Source organism: Leopardus geoffroyi, chromosome X, assembly GCF_018350155.1.
Source record: "Leopardus geoffroyi isolate Oge1 chromosome X, O.geoffroyi_Oge1_pat1.0, whole genome shotgun sequence".
In the NCBI taxonomy this organism is placed as follows: Eukaryota; Metazoa; Chordata; class Mammalia; order Carnivora; family Felidae; genus Leopardus; species Leopardus geoffroyi.
Window position 1 is genome coordinate 114,978,329 of NC_059343.1, and position 17,998 is coordinate 114,996,326.

The window sequence follows — 17,998 nt, forward strand, 5'->3', positions numbered from 1 at the left end:
AAAGGCCTCTAAAAGGGGATGAATAGTGCAGGAAATGACTACCTTTTCTATAACAATTCTAAAAGTCTCCACTGCTTTTGACGGGGTTCAGGCCATGCGACCCCAAAATATCGCCCTTGGGCATAATTAATATTTGAAATTAAAGGAGTTCGAGAAAAAGGCCAAAGCAGAAAGGTGACCTTTCCTCTTCCTTTCTCCCCTGAAACAGGCTATGAACCCTTCATGGGAGCAGCGACCTCCTCGTACCCCCCCCAGGAAAAAAGCATCGTATCTCCGAAGACAAAGGGACACCAAGAAGAATCCTGACAGGCCTTGCTAAGCTTCCCCTGGTTTCCCACACTTACCTTATACTCCTTGGCCTATCATACGTTTACAAGACAGCCCTTTCTTCATCAAACCTCGTGCGAAGATAACTCGGGTCTAATTGTTTCCTTGGGCCTTCATTTCATTTTGAAGGCAGTTACCTAACACTTTTCATGAAATTATTCTGCATGTTCTTTCTTGTTAATTTGTCTTTTGTCTAATTTTCAGAGCCAGCCAGGGACCCTAGGAGGGTTGAGGAAGCTCTTTCTTTCCCGACCCTTTCACGGGCTCGGACAGCTCCTCTGAGCTCCATATATGGATAGTTCCACCCCAGTGGCACTCAGGACCTCAGAATCCCGAGCCAATCCTAAACAGACCTCATCTCGCAAAACGGATTCCTCCTCTCTTATTCCATGTGGCCATTAAGTTTGTTGCTTATATCCTACCCCTTTCTGGATTCATTCACCGTCTCACCCGAGCCAGAGACTCGGGTGTTAGCCTGAATTCTTCCTTTCCCAACCTCACTTCCAAAGAGTAACCAAGTACCGCAAGTCCTACCTTCCTACGATGTTTTCTTAATCCCTATTGTTAAAACTTTCACCTAGGCCCATTTCCTTTCTTGCCTGAATTTTACCACAGCCTCCTCTGTGGCCTGTGATCAAACTGCTGTGCTCGCTGCGACGATTCTAACGGACAAGTCTGATCCTGCCAGGACCTGTTCACAAGTCTCAGTGGCCCTCCACTTACAAGCCCTCCGTTACCTGGCCCCGGACTTCCCTGTCACCCTTACATCCTGCGTCAGACACACCGTATTTCAGACGCGCCAAAGTACTTACCTTTCCCCAAGCACCCCCATCCAGCCCTTTAGCCGCTCCAACTACCGTACCTGTGAAAATTCTGTTCCCTCTTGCTCGGCAAACTCTTTAAGATCTACCTGTGGCATCATCTCCTCTGGGAAATCTTCCCCAACCATCCCCGAGTAAAGACACTTTCCACTTCTCTGCTCCACAGCATCCTATGTAGATAGCTACTATGGCGCCGACGAGATCTATTTCTGTCTGCCTGTCTGTCACGCAAACCAAACGGTAAGCTCCCCGAGGCAGGGACTGGGACTTCATCTTTGTATCCTCATGTGCAGACAGAGGAGGGACTCAATAAATGGCGGCTTCGTGGATAAACGAGTTGGCCAACTCGTCCTTCTCTGGTTAGAAAGCAGATCGTAGGCACCTAGAGCAAAGACACGCAGGCCAGGTCTATTCTGATAAGAGCAGGTTCATGTACAACTCATGGTCGAGTGCGGCCATGTTTTAGTTACAGACAGAACCAAATAGTTGGGTCATTGAACTAGAAGCAGGGGGACCTACTGCATCCTGGAGAAAGGGAAAGTTACATCAGGTTAGTCATTAGATTGGCCCCTAGTTTCGTCAGTAAAATAATTCCTTAGAGGTCTACAGCACTTTAAGGTTTGACAGGACCCTCTCATAGCCATTGTCTTCTGTGATTTGCAGGAGAACCAGTGAGGTAGCCAGAGAAGGTTTCACCTGCACACAGTTTCCAGATAAGAAAACTGTTTCTCACCAACAGCTCATGGTTTGCCTCCCATCACACGGCGAATTTCTGTACCGATCAGTTTATCCCCTACCTCATTCCAAAGAAGGATTGTGGCTGCTTACAAAAAGGTGTACAGGAAAATAAGGTTGGAAAGCAAGGAAGAGGGCATCGGCCTGAAGAGAGAAGAGTCAGACACTAGAGAAGGCCAGCAGGGTTTCAAGCCCAAGGTCTCATTAGGCTGCCTCCAGGAGCTTTTGAACCACTGGGTGGTGATTGGCAGGAGTTTTGTTGGCATTAAAAAAAAAAAAAAAAGCAGCAACTATTTTGACTTCACAAAGCAAGTGGCCTAGTATCGATCGGAATACTCTCCCGTCAAATGTCAGCACCGAAAATTAAAACCAAACTTGAATCGCTGCAATTATTTTGCCTGGACTGGAAACCTACATCAAGCAACAGACAGAGGCAAGGTGAAATGAGCTGAGACCACAAAGAAAATTGGTCCGTGAAGGTTCAGGGGCCTGGGTTTGTTTTTCAGAGCCACGTATACATACAAAATATTAATTAGATCAAGAGGTGACTCGGTTTCCGAGGTAAGCGAATTCCATTTTGATCGCATCATGTTTTATAGACATCCACCTGCTCCTAGATTTTTTGATGAGAGTTTAAATAATAATGTGGCTTTACTGGGGAGCCTGTGCCTCAACCAGAATCACAGATACCATTTTCCTAAGTGTTTTACTGAAATTGAAAATGATAATGCCTGTGAAGCCTCTCCACTGCTGACATTTCCAAGACTCTTTCCCAGCACAAACAAAATTAGAAAATGGAAAATATAACCTTTCTCGCCCTGTATTTTCTTCACAAGATATAAAATTGAAAGATAGTCTCTATTGCAGAATCATGACCAACTAGCAGGAATAATAACCATGATGAGAGAGTGAGAATAATAACAACCAACATGGTTTGAGCATTTACTCTGGGCCAGGCGCTGTTTTAAACACTTTACATATATTAACTCATCCAATTCTTATGACAAACCTATGAGATAGGGACTATTATTATCCCCAGGTTATAGAGGAGGACAATGAGGTATACTGAGGTTAATAGTTTGCCTAAGGTCACACAGCTAATGAGTGGTGGAACTGGGACACTAATCTAGATAATTCTGCTATGCACAAACATGCAAACAATCCCAAATTTATAGTGGTTTAGTCAAATACATGGATTATATATTTTGTGGATCATTTCTGGTCTTCTATACTCACGGTTGCTTTTTTGCTGTTTAGATCATTGCCAATTAGCATTCCAGCGATAGAGGCTTGGGGAAAGTAAAGATACTACTAAACTTAGAGAAAGTTCCATGAATTTCTTCAAGAAGGGAACACTTCTTAGTCCCCCCCCCCATGCTCATTGTAATGATTTCTATCATACTTTGCAACTTTCAAATCATTTCTCCATGAGTAGATAGCTAGGTCTGGTGTTGCCATAGAGATTTTGATCAATGCCACGAGCTGGGGACGAGTTCGCACATTCTGTCCATTAGCAAGGGTACTTGCTAATCCCTCCCATCCACTACCATGACTAATCTCATGACTAATGTCATGTATGGGATTCATGAAGGCTGGGAACTGATCCTCTCAGGTCATTTAACACTTCACTTCTGTTCAGTAACAGCTTAATTAAACCTTGAGGGTGGGGGGAAAAGGTCAACAGAAAAATAAAATTATATCTTTTGGGAAATTAGCTAATGAGCAAGGGAAGTTAGAATGCACTGCTGGGAGGAAGAGGAAAGAATAGGATGATACAAAACAACACAAATGGAACGGTTCGTTCCGGGTATTCAGGAGTTGAGCACTCCAACCAACTATCATCTATGAAGAGTCTTCTCTGCGCCTGGAAGGGTGCCAGGTACTTTCAGAGGTGTTATTTCATCTTGTTTTCACAATAATCCTAGGAGGCCAGGAGAAGAGAGGGTGAGTCACAGGCTCAAATTGAGACACATCAAGGGATACTGTCCCAACAAAGCTGGACCTCCCAAGTGTGTCTGACTCTTTCCACACCACTGGAGTGGGGCCGTAGCTGGACCTTACTTCCCATCCAATATCTTGATTGTCTAGAGGACAGAAACAGGGCTGATAAAGACAAGCTGCAAGGAAACGGATTAAGGCTCAGTTTGACGAAGCCATTGCTAACAATAGGGGCTGTCCAGAAATGGATAGGATGGATTATCTTGGGAGATAATCAGTGTCCTGTGATCAGAAGTGTTCATATAGGGGCTGTGGGGTTCACAAAGACCTGGTAAACACTTATTGGACGTTACAGAAGAGATTCTCGGATAAAGCGAATGATTTGAATCATTATGGACCCCTTGGTCAAAGACCCAACACAAAGGCCATCAGAGAAACATGTTGGTCATTAAAAGCTGAGTGTGTGAAACATGCTTAGAAAAAGAAACGATGCCCTTGGGTCAGTCTAAGTGTCCGACTCTTGATTTAGGCTCAGGTCATGATCTCATGGTTCATGAGATCAAGTCCCACATCGGGCTCGGCACTGACAGCATGGAGCCTACTTGGGATTTTCTCTCTCCCTCTTTTTCTGCCCCTCCCCCACTCCCACTGTCTCTTTTCTCTCAAAGTAAATAAATAAACTTCAAAAAAGAGAAAGCACCCCCTTGATAGAGTCTCAGCGGTGGCTCAAACGAGGAAAGTTGGCAAAGAGCACTTACAGGGTTCTAGGGGCTGGGGTTGGTCATAATGTTTTTAAGAAATGTTTATTTATTTTGAGAGAGAGAGAGAGAGAGAAAACATGTGTGTGCATGAGCAGGGGAGGAAGAGAGAAAGAGAGAGACAGAGAGAATCCTAAGCAGGCTCCATGCTGTCAGCGCAGAGCAGGCCCCGATGCGGGGCTCAATCCCACGCACCATGAGATCATGACCTGAGCCCAAACCAAGAGTCGGACCCTCAACCCATCAAGTGTTTTAAGGCAGCACTTGGTAAGTACGGTCCTTCCAAATTCAGACCAGAATTTGTAAACTAGGTGAGTTGCTAGAACGGTCAGTGGTCTCGTCTTTGGGACACATGAGCTATGCAGAGCTACTGTCAAAACAGTCCGAGCTAAAAACTAAGGCACCACGAGACTGTCACAGACCAGAGGAGAGTAAGATATGATATCCTGGACGGGACGATGGAAGGTAACAAGAGCATTCGTGGAAAAACGGGTGAAATCCGAATAAAGTCCAGGGTTTGACAGTAATAAGATGTTGACATGACAGAAAACTGGATGAAGGATATAGGAGAACTCCCTGTACTGCCTTTGCAGCTTTTCTGTAAACCCAAACTCATTCCAAAAGCATTAAGGTTTATTAAAACATAGCGTGAGTTTCGTTCGTCTTGCCCATCACGTCTTGCTTCGGTTTCTCGCACTCGTGAGTAATGGTTCAATATGTTTTGTAACCTTGTGGTGTGGTTTGCTTCTCACCTGGATCTGGAAATCGACTCAGAGGCCTTCTGGTCAGAAAAAAGTTTTCCACTTAATCTAAACTATGGGATAGTAAGTAATGGAATCTGACGTGGTTGGAAAAGATGTGTCGAAAATAAGACCTGTTTTCCGCTCACTCTTTGGTCCCGATTTTATAGTTTCCTGACTTCAGGGGATGGTCCTGACACTGTCGTGTCCACCTTCTGTCACTACTAACAGCAAAGCAACAGGTGAAGACTAGTGAAGCCCGCGATCTGGTCATTCACCAGGAGATATGGCTCTTTGAATCCAACAACCAGCGCGCAAGACGTTGACACAGGTCAAGGTCAGCTCCTTTATGTGGGTCTTCCTTGTTCTTACCTAAGCTGTACTGTGAGATTTCTCAGCTTTAAGACTGCTAGCACCAGACCTTACGAATTTCAAGTCTTTACCTCTTCAGAGGAGCCAGCTTGGATGGCGTTTGTGACTGCAGCAGAGGAAATGCCATTTAGGGCAAAGAATATTGATAATATAATGGCTTCTTCCCTAACTAGGGATATTTGGCAAACATTTCCACTGATATTTACTTTTACACGCCCAGGAAGCTTGAAGCTCCTTTTCTCCTCCCTGCAAAACTATTGATATTATTAGTAATGGACAGAGCATGACTTTGCATTTGCAAAAGCAAAGACTGGGCATTGTATTAAGGTAACTTTTGTTATGGGTTTGCACATAGTAATTAGAACCAGTATTTGGGCGCGCCTGGGTGGCTCAGTCGGCTGAATGTCTGACTTCGGCTCAGGTCACGATCTCACGGGTCCGTGAGTTCGAGCCCCACATCCTGGCTCTGTGCTGACAGCCCAGAGCCTGGAGCCTGTTTTGGATTCTGTGCCTCCCTCTCTCTCTCTGCCCCTCCCCTGCTTGTGCTCTCTCTCTCTCTCAAAAATAAATAAACAAACTTAATAAAACAGTATTTAGTTGTGTCCAAGGTAAATGGTCATTTCCACTTTTCAAACTATAGGCCTGAGGGGTCCCTGGCTGGCTCAGTCAGTGGAGCACACAGCTATTGATCTCGGGGCCATGAGTTCGAGCCCCACATTGGGGATCGAGTTCACTGAAACACACACACACACACACACACACACACACACACACACACACGACTCTGGGCTTAATGGGCTGACGGCAACAAGAATCCTAGGTTTGAGTCTTGGTTCTCCTACTAACTAATCTTGGGACTTGAGGAAAACTCTATCTATACTTTGGGCTTCTATTTCCTCATTTATAAAATATGAGACCTATGCACACAAAACCCCTTTGAATTTAACTCATCCATAACTAACGAGAAAACGATGGTCACGGGAGATTATCACGCAGCCATAGAATCATTTGTCCACTGCATTCAGCTATTCTGTCAAACTGAAAAAGTCAGAAGGCCCAGGAAGCCAGCGGTCCGCGCGGCAGAGTGGGTAACAGCATGGGCTCTGCAACTGGAAAACTTGATTCCATAGCATGTGAGATGTGTGACCTTAGAATGCCAAGTAACCTCTCTGTTCCTTAGTTTCCTCAACCGTAAGATGAAAATTACTATGGTACCTCTCTCCTGAGGTAACAGTGAGAACTAAATGAGTTAATGTTTATAAAGAGCTTAGCATGTACTTGGCGTACGTACACACACAATAAACTACACACGAGAGGCGGGATTTGGACCCACACAGTTTGGTTCCAGAGTCCCTGCTTTTCACACTATGCTCATTCTGCTGCCATAATAATAACTCGTGTTTGCTAAGGGCCTACCAAGCGCCAGACGATCAACAAACCTTAGCTCTAATTCTTATGACAACCCTGCAAGGAAAGTATTCTGCTCACCTCAAGCTTTACAAACGTGCACAGTGATGTTCGGAAAGACTAAGGACTTTGTCCAACCTCACAGGGCAAGGGAGGGCTACCGTCCGTCTCCATGATCTGTGTTCTGTCCACTCTACTGTGCTGCCTCTTCACAAGAATGAGATCCACGCTTTGTTTTGTTTCTTAACTTGGAGGCTTTCTAGCAGGAGGGGAAGGCAAATTTTATTCAGTGGCAAATGTGTGGAGCAGTTGGATAATTCCCACACCAACGTTCTCTCTGCGAAAGATGTGTAGCCCTCTCGTTAACGAGGCACAGGAAGCAATAGCCTTCGGTGAGGCCCCCTGCCGCTGGTGCGGGTCCCACAGGCACTGGAGAGATCTGCAGATTCCTCCAACAAGGAGATTTTTCTCTTAGGTAAAGGGAAAGAGTCACTGAAGCACATAAAGAAAGCTTTCATGTGAAATTCAAATCTGCGCGACCTTCCTGAGAACGAATCGTAAGTGAACAAAATAACATTCTGACTAGGGCCCATAATCACATCGCTTTTTACGTGATGAAACACAATGAGACGCCTGGAAGAAATAACCGTGGGGCAAATTCGCCCTATTTAGTTCTATGGGAGAACAATTCTTCTTGGTTACCCTATAAATACATAGGATATCAGGGAGGCCAATACTTTTTTTTTTTGGGGGGGGGGTGATCTACTATGAAAATGTACCTAGTAAGATGTGAAATGAAGCCAATGATGAATATCTCCTTGTCTTTAGATGCTTGGAAGTACAGCCCACAAAGAATGCTCCAGAAGGCATTACAGTGAACAGCAAAGAATTGGGAAAATAGGCAAGTTCTGTGATTCTTCAGCTTTTGCCATTGGGTATTACTTGCATATAACTCCTTATTTTAATTTTGTATAAAAAAAAGTCTCTCAAGTTCAACAAGGTCATACCACCACATAGGAAATGAAGACAGATGGGAAAATGTATATTTTAACTATAACAGTAACTTTTACTCACCCAGTATTTTAATATTATATTATCCTTTCCAAAGCTGCATGTAGCAAAAACTGAAGAAAAATGTGTGAATTCATACTCTGTTGAGGAACCTTATATTCAGTAAAATATGAACACATTTATATGAAATACAAGCCTTTTATGAACAATAATCCATTATGTGATGGCTTATTGCTTATACTTCACTCTAGGATGATACAAGTTTTGCAGCTTTCCTGGTTTGGTGCTCTGGGTTATAACTCCAGGTTCTTCGGAATTTCAGAGAGGAGTCAATCTCTCATCTCGCATTTAAATGTGGGTAGACAGAGACCATGTTTTTCTCTTCTCCCATTCCCAAATACTCCATCCCTCGAGCCATACATAGCCCCTTGACTCTTCAAAGACGTTTCACTGAAAATTTACCATGAGAAAAGTCTGACCTCCTACTTAGAGACTGTTGAAGCAGGCCACATGTGTCCTTATGGCTTAGCGAAGCATGCACGGAATTTTGGAGTATCGCGTGCACGATGGATATTTTACAACTCTGGTGAGCTCTATTACTTCTGCAATCAAAGACAGGATGGTAAAGCAAAGCTCAGAAAGCATGAATTAGAGCTCTTTTCCCGCTCTGGGCTGTGCAATGAGTAGGAGTGGTCACCTGCCACTGGGGGTGGGCAGGAAGGCTGCAGGGCACAGTGCGGGGAGGGCACAGATAATAACTGAGAGGAACCCCACGTGCCGAATGTGCTGAGAACACCAGCCAGCACCCAGTGGCCCTCTACTGCTGTGATGGGCAACAGATTAAAGACAGAACACCCCCTCCCTCCAGGGTTCCAGGAGGTTCCACACCCATACAAGGATGGGGTTAAGGAAGGAGAACAGAGGGGCGCCTGGGTGGCGCAGTCGGTTAAGCGTCCGACTTCAGCCAGGTCACGATCTCGCCGTCTGTGAGTTCAAGCCCCGCGTCAGGCTCTGGGTGGATGGCTCGGAGCCTGGAGCCTGTTTCCGATTCTGTGTCTCCCTCTCTCTCTGCCCCTCCCCCGTTCATGCTCTGTCTCTATCTGTCCCAAAAATAAATAAACGTTGAAAAAAAATTTTTTTTAAAAAAAGGAAGGAGAACAGAGACAAATGATCCACTCAGACTGAAAGCCCCGTGAAAGGGAAAGGCATGATCCTGCTCTTAGATAAAGTGAAGCCTGTCGTGGATTAAACATAACTAAAGCAACAACGAAGCAGAGCTCCAGATCAGTCTAATAATAGATTGACCCCCAAACAAAGTACTCGTGGCCTCATAGAAGAAAAGGTATTCCCATTTTGGGATATTAATATAATTTACCTCAGTTTCTGTTCTTTTATCCAGTGTGACTTTTATTCAAACAGGAGTTCTATAAACAAACAAAAGACTTACAAAAAAGGACAAAAAGAGAAAACATTCCTCGGAGATAAAGAGTCAACAGAACCAATTCCAGCGATGGCCTAGGTGAGGGAGTTATCAAATGGAGACTCTAAAATGATTCTGATAAATATTTTCAAAGCTCTAGTGGAAAAGGTGAATGCCACGCACGCGTGGACAAAGAACTTCGGCACCAAGATGGAAAACTACGAACAGAGAAAACTGGAAAAGCTAGGAAGGAAATGTGGAATACCAAAGACGATGCATTTGTTTGAACGGATTATCAGTCAGCTGGATAGAGCCCAGAATGGAATTTGTGACTTGCATACGCATGAATAGAAAGTATCTAAAAAGAAACAGAATGAAATAAAAGAGTCAAAAAACCAAACCAAACCAAAACTAGACCAGAGTGGTATCTGTGAGACAACAGCAAACCATCTGATATATGAGTAATCAGAGTCCCCAGAGGAGAAAAAAGAGAGAAATGAGCAGAAGTAGTGCATGAAAGCAATACTGAAAGCAATACTACACTGTATGTTAACTAAGTTGAATTGAACGAAATTAAGAAAATAGTACGTGTGTGTTTATGTAGACATCACATTGAAGACTACTGACTGTTCATAGTAAAATTAATAATAAAGTCGCAAGGGGGTTTAATAGCACATACAGAAAAAAAACATGAGAAAACGATGCTAAAGGTTGTGAATGGGATAGTTGGAAGAATAATGCTGCGAATTTCTTACCTTGTTTGCGAAGTAATAGAATATATGTTCCAAATAGCAAAGATAATGATGCATATGGTAATCTTGGGAGAGTGCTAAAAACAATACAAGCGATGTAACATGAAAAAAATATTCGAGTCACCCCAAAAATGCTAGAAAAGAGGGAACAGGAGCATGCCGAGAATATTGGACAAATAGAAACCAAGTGCCAAAATGGAAGAGTTAAATGCAAACATATCAAGAATTGTGATTTAAACACAAATGGTGTAAAAGCTCTAAATGAAAGGTGGAATTTGGGGACTTGGAAGGAAAGTGTCACTTATAGACATACCAGAAACACACTTTAAAGAGAAAGACACAAAGAAGATGGAAAATAGACATACTGCAAACGCTGAGGCTAACAAAGATGGTGTAATATAAAAAATATGACCCAATTTATAAAAAATATGAGTTCCTCTATGTTTACACTTCCTAATAAAAGGAGAGGGGGTAAATGCCCAGTCACGGTAGGGGGTTTCAATACCCACCTCTAAGGCATTGACAGGATATGTAGACAAAAATTCAGACTATAGACTTGAACAACACTATCCAACAATTTGACCTGATAGGAATTTACAGAACACTACACTAACCAAATAGCAGAAAACACATTCTCCTCAAGGGTACCTGGAATGTTCACCAAGTAGGCTCTAGGCTCAGTCATGATATAAGTTTAAATAAATTTCTAAGGATCAAAGTCAAAAAGAATATGTTATCTGACTGCAAAAATATCCGGTATGAAATCAACATCAAGAATATACATAGACCATCTCCCCAAGTTTGGAAATCAAATATCACACATTTTAAAAAGTCATGGGTGGGGTGCCTGGGTGGCTCAGTCAGTTGAGCGTATGACTTTGCCTTAGGTTATGATCTCACAGTGCTTGAGATCGAGCCCCGTGTCGGGCTCTGTGCTAACAGGGCGGAATCTGCTTTGGATCCTCTGTCTCCCTCTCCCTGCCCCTCCCCACCTCAAAAATAAATAAACATTAAAAAATGTTAACTAAGCCATGGGTAAAAGAAAAATCCAAAAGGAAGTTAGAAAATATTTTGAATTGAATGACAATTAAAGTATGATACATAAAAAAACGAAATCAATCCAAAGCTATCTTATAGGGAAATGTATAGCTGTAAATGCCTTTACTCAAAAAAGAAGAAAGTTACAAAATAAATGTCTTCTATTTCTGCCTTACGAAACTAGAAAGTGACGAACTCACCAAATCCCAAGTAAGTAGGAGGAATGATGTAATAAAGTGAAAAAGGGAATCAATGGCAGACAACACGTACAGATAATCAGCAAAGCCACAAGTTGATGCTTTGAAAAAAATTAATAAAATTTGAAACCACTAGCAATACAGATCATCAAAAAGAGAGAAAACTAGAAACTTAATATAGGAAGTGGAACTGAGGACATTACTAGAGATGCTACAGACATTAAGAGGACAGTGAGACGCTGTTGTGACCAACTCAGTAAGACAGAGAACCCAGCGCAAATAGGCCAAATGCTTGAGCAGACACAATAAAGATCTAGAAATCGCCACAAAGCACCTGAAAAACTACTCAACATCATTAGTCATCAGGCAGATGCAAATTAAGACCAAAACGTAGTATCATCACAGAACACAGCAAGAATACGTGACTTGTTTAGCAGTAGGCTTAAAAAAATGAAACTTACATCAGTCTTGTGACCCAACAATTTCACTACCAGCTGCTTGTCCAAGAGAAATGAAAACATATGGCCACAAAAGTATTTGTGAAAATTGTTTATAGATTTACTCAGTGTAGCCAAAAGCTGGAAACAATTCGGGTGTGTCAATGACTGGTAAACAAGTGGAGTGACTTACTGATACAGATCCATGGGTGAATTTCAAAAACATTGCTCTGGGTGAAAGAAGCCAGACACACACACACAAACATAATTATACTATAACGTTTCCATTTATGTGAAGTTCCAACAGAGGGAAAATGAACCGATGAGGATAGAAATAAGCTCAGCGGCTGCTTCTGGCAACGGAGGGGTGTTGACTAGGAACGGGCATATACAGAACTTTCTGGGGTGATGAAAATAATTCTATATCTTAAATATAGATTACGTGAGTATATGCATTTTTCCAAACTCATCAAACTGTCTACTAACTGTATGTAAATTATACCTAAATAGCAGAAAGCTTCGAAAGGAATATACTGGTAAGGGAAGGACTGGGAGCACAGTCATTAGTGGAGAAGAATACTTCCAGGAGGATTTCTCTGAGTGACATATGTGTGGTTTTCCTGTTCCAGAATCTCATGCAGTACTTGCTAAAATGTAAATTCTCGGGTTCCAACCAAATTAGCTAGGGATGTCCAATTTTAACCAGTTTCACGGAGGAAACTGATGGTACACACTAAAGTTTGGGAACAGCTGGGTTATAGAATGTTCAGTCCAGAAAGCAGAATTTTACCATATAGAACTAGTGTAGTTAGACAACACTTTAGCTAATGCTTGAAATGTGATTTTGGATATTTTCACAAGTTATGAGTCAGATTTCATATGTCTATAAAATCAGATTATTTTATTTTATTGAGAAGAGTTGACATCATCATTTTTAGTTGGATGCCTGAAACTTTAAATTTTTTTAATGTCTTATTTATTCCTAAGAGGGACAGAGAGAGAGAGAGCAGGAGCAGGTGAGCGAGGAACACAGAATCCGAAGCAGGCTCCAGGCTCCGAGCTGTCAGCACAGAGCCCGAGGCGGGGCTTGAACTCACAGACTGCGAGATCATGACCTGAGCCGAAGTCGGACGCTTAACCCACTGAGCCACCCGGGCGCCCTGGGTGCTTGAAACTTTAAAGCATCTGACACGAACTATGACTTTAACTGAATTCTAAATTCTCCTGTTATTTAGATGAATGTCAATATGTATTCACGTAAAAATGTTTAAGGCAAGTGAGTTATTGTTGTGTCAAAACAATAATTTTCCTTCCATTAAGCATCAAACATTCAGAGGTTTGCTATCAGAACATAAAGACACCTGCTTGGGATTGAGAGTAACCAAAGACTACCAACCTCTTCCACTGGAATTTTATTTTCACTTACTTATTTTTTTTAATTTTAGAGACAGAAAGAAAGCTTGAGCTGAGAGAGGGGTAGAGAGAGAATCCCAAGCAGGCTCCACGTTCAGCCCTGAGCTCAACGCGGGACTCGATTCCATCAAGACCTGAGCTGAAATCAAGAGTCGGATGCTCAACTGACTGAGCCACCCAGGTGCCCGGGAATTTTAAACATATAAAGACAGTGCAATCAGAACAGTAATAATCGGCCAATCAGCAAACTAATATTTGCTCAAAATCGATTCTATGTGGGATCGTATGGCATTATATGGGCCTGTTTTAAAGACTGGCTCCAATGTTCATTAACTGGGGAACTCTGTCTCATTGTTTAACCTGTCTGGGCCTCAGTTCTCAGTTCCCTCAGTAGTAAAGTGACGAAGTATTCACCTGCTTTGCAGAGTTGTAAGAATTAGAGTTATACCTGTATGGTATTTAAGCTGGAGACTAGCCCCTAGTCGATGCTTAACAAATGGCAGTTGTTTTTACTCAGTCACGCAGTCTAACAATTAGGGTGATTATTTAAGCCTCTTTTTCTCAATGAGGAGGAACAAAGAACCTGTTGACCAAGAACAAGGGTCAGGTGGATCACATCTTTAGAGAACGAAATATTATGGGGAGGAAATATTCTGAAAGAAATTGTATGGGCTCACCTTTCCTTGTTTTTGGAGTATAAAGGTCTCTAGGACAGGGTTGTGATGTGGTTTAGGACATTCTCATTGCATATCTGTTGAATGAATGAAAGGGGGCAAAAGGAAATCTTCATAGTTTGTAGGCACTCCAGTCTACCTCAGTCGTAGTGAACTTGACTAGTTTTGTTCTCCATCTTGGCATGCTACCGTAGTGGTGGTTAACTATGAAGTCAAGGAAGTCCCAGCACCCAAGCAATAGGGTTTTTTTTCTCCCCCCACATAAATAACACTTTTAGTTACTGCTGTTATTAGCCCTGTGATCTTGATTAGGGAGATAAAAAGAAGTGTCGACCATGAGCCTTGCCCGGCTAGGAATTTATAATCCAGTGGGGAAAATGGGCACAAAGTTTAAACGGAGTTTCGAATGAGTGTCATGATTGGTTTAGCCACCAGGTACTATGAGAGTTGTAGAGGTGAAAAACATCTTATTTGGTTGGCGGAGGGGACAGGAAAAGCATCTCAGGGGACACACACGTTTAAGTCTCGAGTTAAATGACATCTAATGAACATGAAATGATATCCCCTTGTCCCCAGCTGGTTGGTATTCAGAGTGAAGCCAGAACAGGTTTTGATATAGGGAAGGAGCACGATGAACAGGGCATCTGGAGACCTTACCATACCCCATTACATAAGCGGGTATTAGAGCTGGAAAAATACCTTCTTAATCAACAATGCAGCTAGGCCTAAGCAGGACAATGAATGTTAGAAAGAAGGATGGAGTGTTTTGGCAGTCTGGAGCCCTAGTATATGCCTAAATAACACCCATCGTGTCATGCAAGGAAAGGATCGTGGATTGTAATTCTTACTCCTTAAACACAGAATAAAGGAGCATCTGGGTGGTTCAGTCAGGTGAGCATCTGACTCTTGATTTCGGCTCAGGCCATGATCTCACGGTCATGAGATTGAGCCCCCCAGCGGACTCAGCACTGGGTGAGGAGCCTGCTTAGGACTCTCTCTCACCCTGCCCCTCCCCTGCTCTCTCTCGCTCTCTCTCAAAAAACAAAATAAAATAAAAACAGTAAAGGATGGTGTGTGTTGTGAACGAGTCATTATTTGGACATTGCAGGTACATGTTGAACTAGACATAGAGAATTGGCATGGGCAATAAAGTAAGAGTTTTGGGTCCAGGAGGCACGTGTATGCCCTCTTTAAATGTGTAAATGATCATGCCTGTTATTTACAACTCCTTTTGAGTAAGGTTTTAAAAAAAAAAACTCTATTTTAGAAGGCAATGGTGTCATATCAGATAATATGTGCTAAATCATAAAAGAAACACTAATGAGTTATTCAGAAACTTACAAAACAAAGGAGACTTAAATGTAACCATTTTCACATTCTTACAAATGAAGTATTGTTCTATTAAAACATACTTTAGGGGCGCCTGGGTGGCTCAGTCGGTTAAGCCTCTGGCTCTTGGCTTCGGCTCAGGTCATGATCTCACAGTTCGTGGGTTCGAGCCTCACGTCGGGCTCTGCACTGGCAGTGTGGAGGCTGCTTGGGATTCTCTCTCTCTCCCTGTCTTTGTGCCCCTCTCCCCCTCTCAAAATAAATAAACTTAAAAAAAAAAAAAAACAAAACATACTTTAGCAAGCCCTGGCCAAAAAATGCCTTCTGAATAGAATGTAGATATCATGTTTTCATTCTGGTATAAAAAATTCAGGCTTTCAAATGGATAAAGAGTAATCCTTTAAATATATCTACTATTAGAGAAGTCTTCCCTTTACGAAAACATTCACAAAAAGTTCCTTTCCTTACAACGCGCCTCGTGCAGATCTCAAATGGGACTTGATTTACATCCAATTTTCTGGAAACGAACTGAATCGTATAAAGCAAGATATGCTTGTCCTGTTGATTGAGATACGCTTACACTTTCAGGCCATGGCCAGTGGCACTGCTGGAGATAAAATGAAAGTTATGGTATCTTCATCTTCCACCCGTGGAACTGGATGGCACTGGCATCCCAAGGGGAACTTAACAGCCGTTTCCTACCCAAGAGGTACTGGCTTCCTGTGGATACTCTCCTTTGTTCCCAAGAGCTGAGCTGCTAGGATGAACCGGTGGTCCCACCACCAGAGACCTCTTCACTTGCAGTAGCATTTCAGTTCCAGAACCTCCCGTTTCTAAAGCAAATGGCACAAGGCAAATATAGACTTCCGCTGTACATTCTAAAGACGCAACGTGAAGACCGTCTTTCCGGTCAGTTTTATAAGATCAGCTTGGATCGTTTCATCGTTTGCCCAGAGCAAATGTGCTGAACTGTTTTTGAGTGTTCTGTGCAACCACTGTGGATATATTCATGCACCCAACAGCTACTGAATACCTACTCAGCACCAGGCCTGGGGGCGGGCCATCAGAACCGCTTACTGTGAGAAGGCAGCCTGAGAGACTGCCCCAGGTGATAGGGGGCCTCAGTGTTTGGAGTGAGTGATCTAAGGAAGGGCTGTGAGTACACAGCTGCATCTCCTGAAATACCGACTGAGCAACTACTGATAAGAAAACCATGAATAAACAGATCGTTTCCTAACCGCCTACCAGTAAGAAACCCATTAACACGTACATTGCTTCCCCTCGTTCTCGGAGAGACGGCGATCTGTCTTCCTCTGGTCTAAGTTTTGGAAACTTAGGATAGGATGTGTGTGGACTGGTAGGCAGGTGTAGGCACAGCCACTGGAGAGAAGGCCTAGAATGAGCCAGAAACTGAAAAGCACGCAAAGGGACCTGGAGAAACGGAAGGAGGAGTCACGGACAAGCAGGAGCCGGTACAACCAGGATACAAACGCTGAGAGAAAGAAATGGCTGAGCTAACACGGGGTGGCTCATACACAGGACTCAGAGGGTAGGCTAAAGAAATTCGGATTCCTCGACCGCAGTAAGCACGATGACGGGGGCCTGCGGGCTGTGAAGGGTCACACGGAGCACGGTTCCTGCCTCTTCTGAACTCCCCGGAGGCCCAAATGAGAGGCACCAGACTTAACTGGAGAATGGGGGGCTCGGGGGGAATGTTCTTGCCCCGAGAGCTGTTGAAAGGAGTTCTTCAGCGGGCCTGGGACCCCGTCTCGCCTGTGGAGGAGGGGGGGGGATGTGTGTCCTATCTAAAGGCAAAGGCCTAGACGACCTGACCTTTCTCGGGCCCAGAGCTCATCCCGTATCACACCCGGCCCTTTTCGTATTCCTCCCAAAGAGACACCGAAGCATTCCCAGCCACTGACCATCTGCGCTGCAGTCTGCATTCATTTCTGCAAGGGGGCTCCGTGTGCCACGGACGTACCTCTATTTAAAACAGACACATCTATTTATAACGTTTCCCCAGTCCATCTAGAAGTCTTTTGTAAGCATAAAGTTGGCTCGCGCTTCTATCTCACCAGACAGCTCAGATGGCCATCTGATTGCTTCCGATGAATACATGGGATACAACGGCAACGCAGTACTTGGTGAAAATGACTGGTGCCACAGAGCTTACGGAGCAAATATTTTATAAGCAGAGCGATGGCTTTAAATGTTTCTGCCACATGTACCATATCCCGAGATAAGGGACACAGAGTCTGTAGTCTCAGCGGTTAAGGATGGTTATACGTGTCTCCCATCTGACGGGAGGAAAATTTGGTGGGCTTATTAGAGGCATGAATTGTGAGAATAATAAAAAAAAAAATGAAATTCTGGACCGAGCTCACAAATTCTATGAGTTTTATCACTGATATGGCCCCTGACGCCCTAACCGTTCAAACGAGCTGGTTTTTTTTTTTTTTTTCTCCTTTTCATGGGGAAATCAATTGAAAACAAGCAAATAAACAATGCCCAGGCAACACGACAGATCAATCTGAACCTTCATTTGGGGACGCTCCGGGATCACCCCAAGTAGTTCAGGAGCTGCGGCAAAGTACTCAGAAGGGAAAGTCTATGAATCCCAGTTAATTCC

At 43.4% G+C, this 17,998-nt stretch overlaps 1 protein-coding gene and 1 long non-coding RNA gene across 7 annotated transcripts in view; one reads left to right on the forward strand and one right to left on the reverse strand.

Annotated features, from left to right (window-relative positions):
- LOC123594944 overlaps positions 1-1,302 on the forward strand; it is a 14,402-nt gene extending 13,100 nt beyond the window's left edge. The window contains exon 4 of the long non-coding RNA XR_006710957.1: positions 209-1,302. This is a non-coding gene — a long non-coding RNA (uncharacterized LOC123594944). The remainder of the gene's footprint in view (positions 1-208) is intronic.
- Positions 1-17,998, reverse strand: part of FGF13 (fibroblast growth factor 13) — a 469,640-nt gene that overhangs the window by 80,048 nt on the left and 371,594 nt on the right. The gene's annotated exons all lie outside the window — the stretch shown is intronic.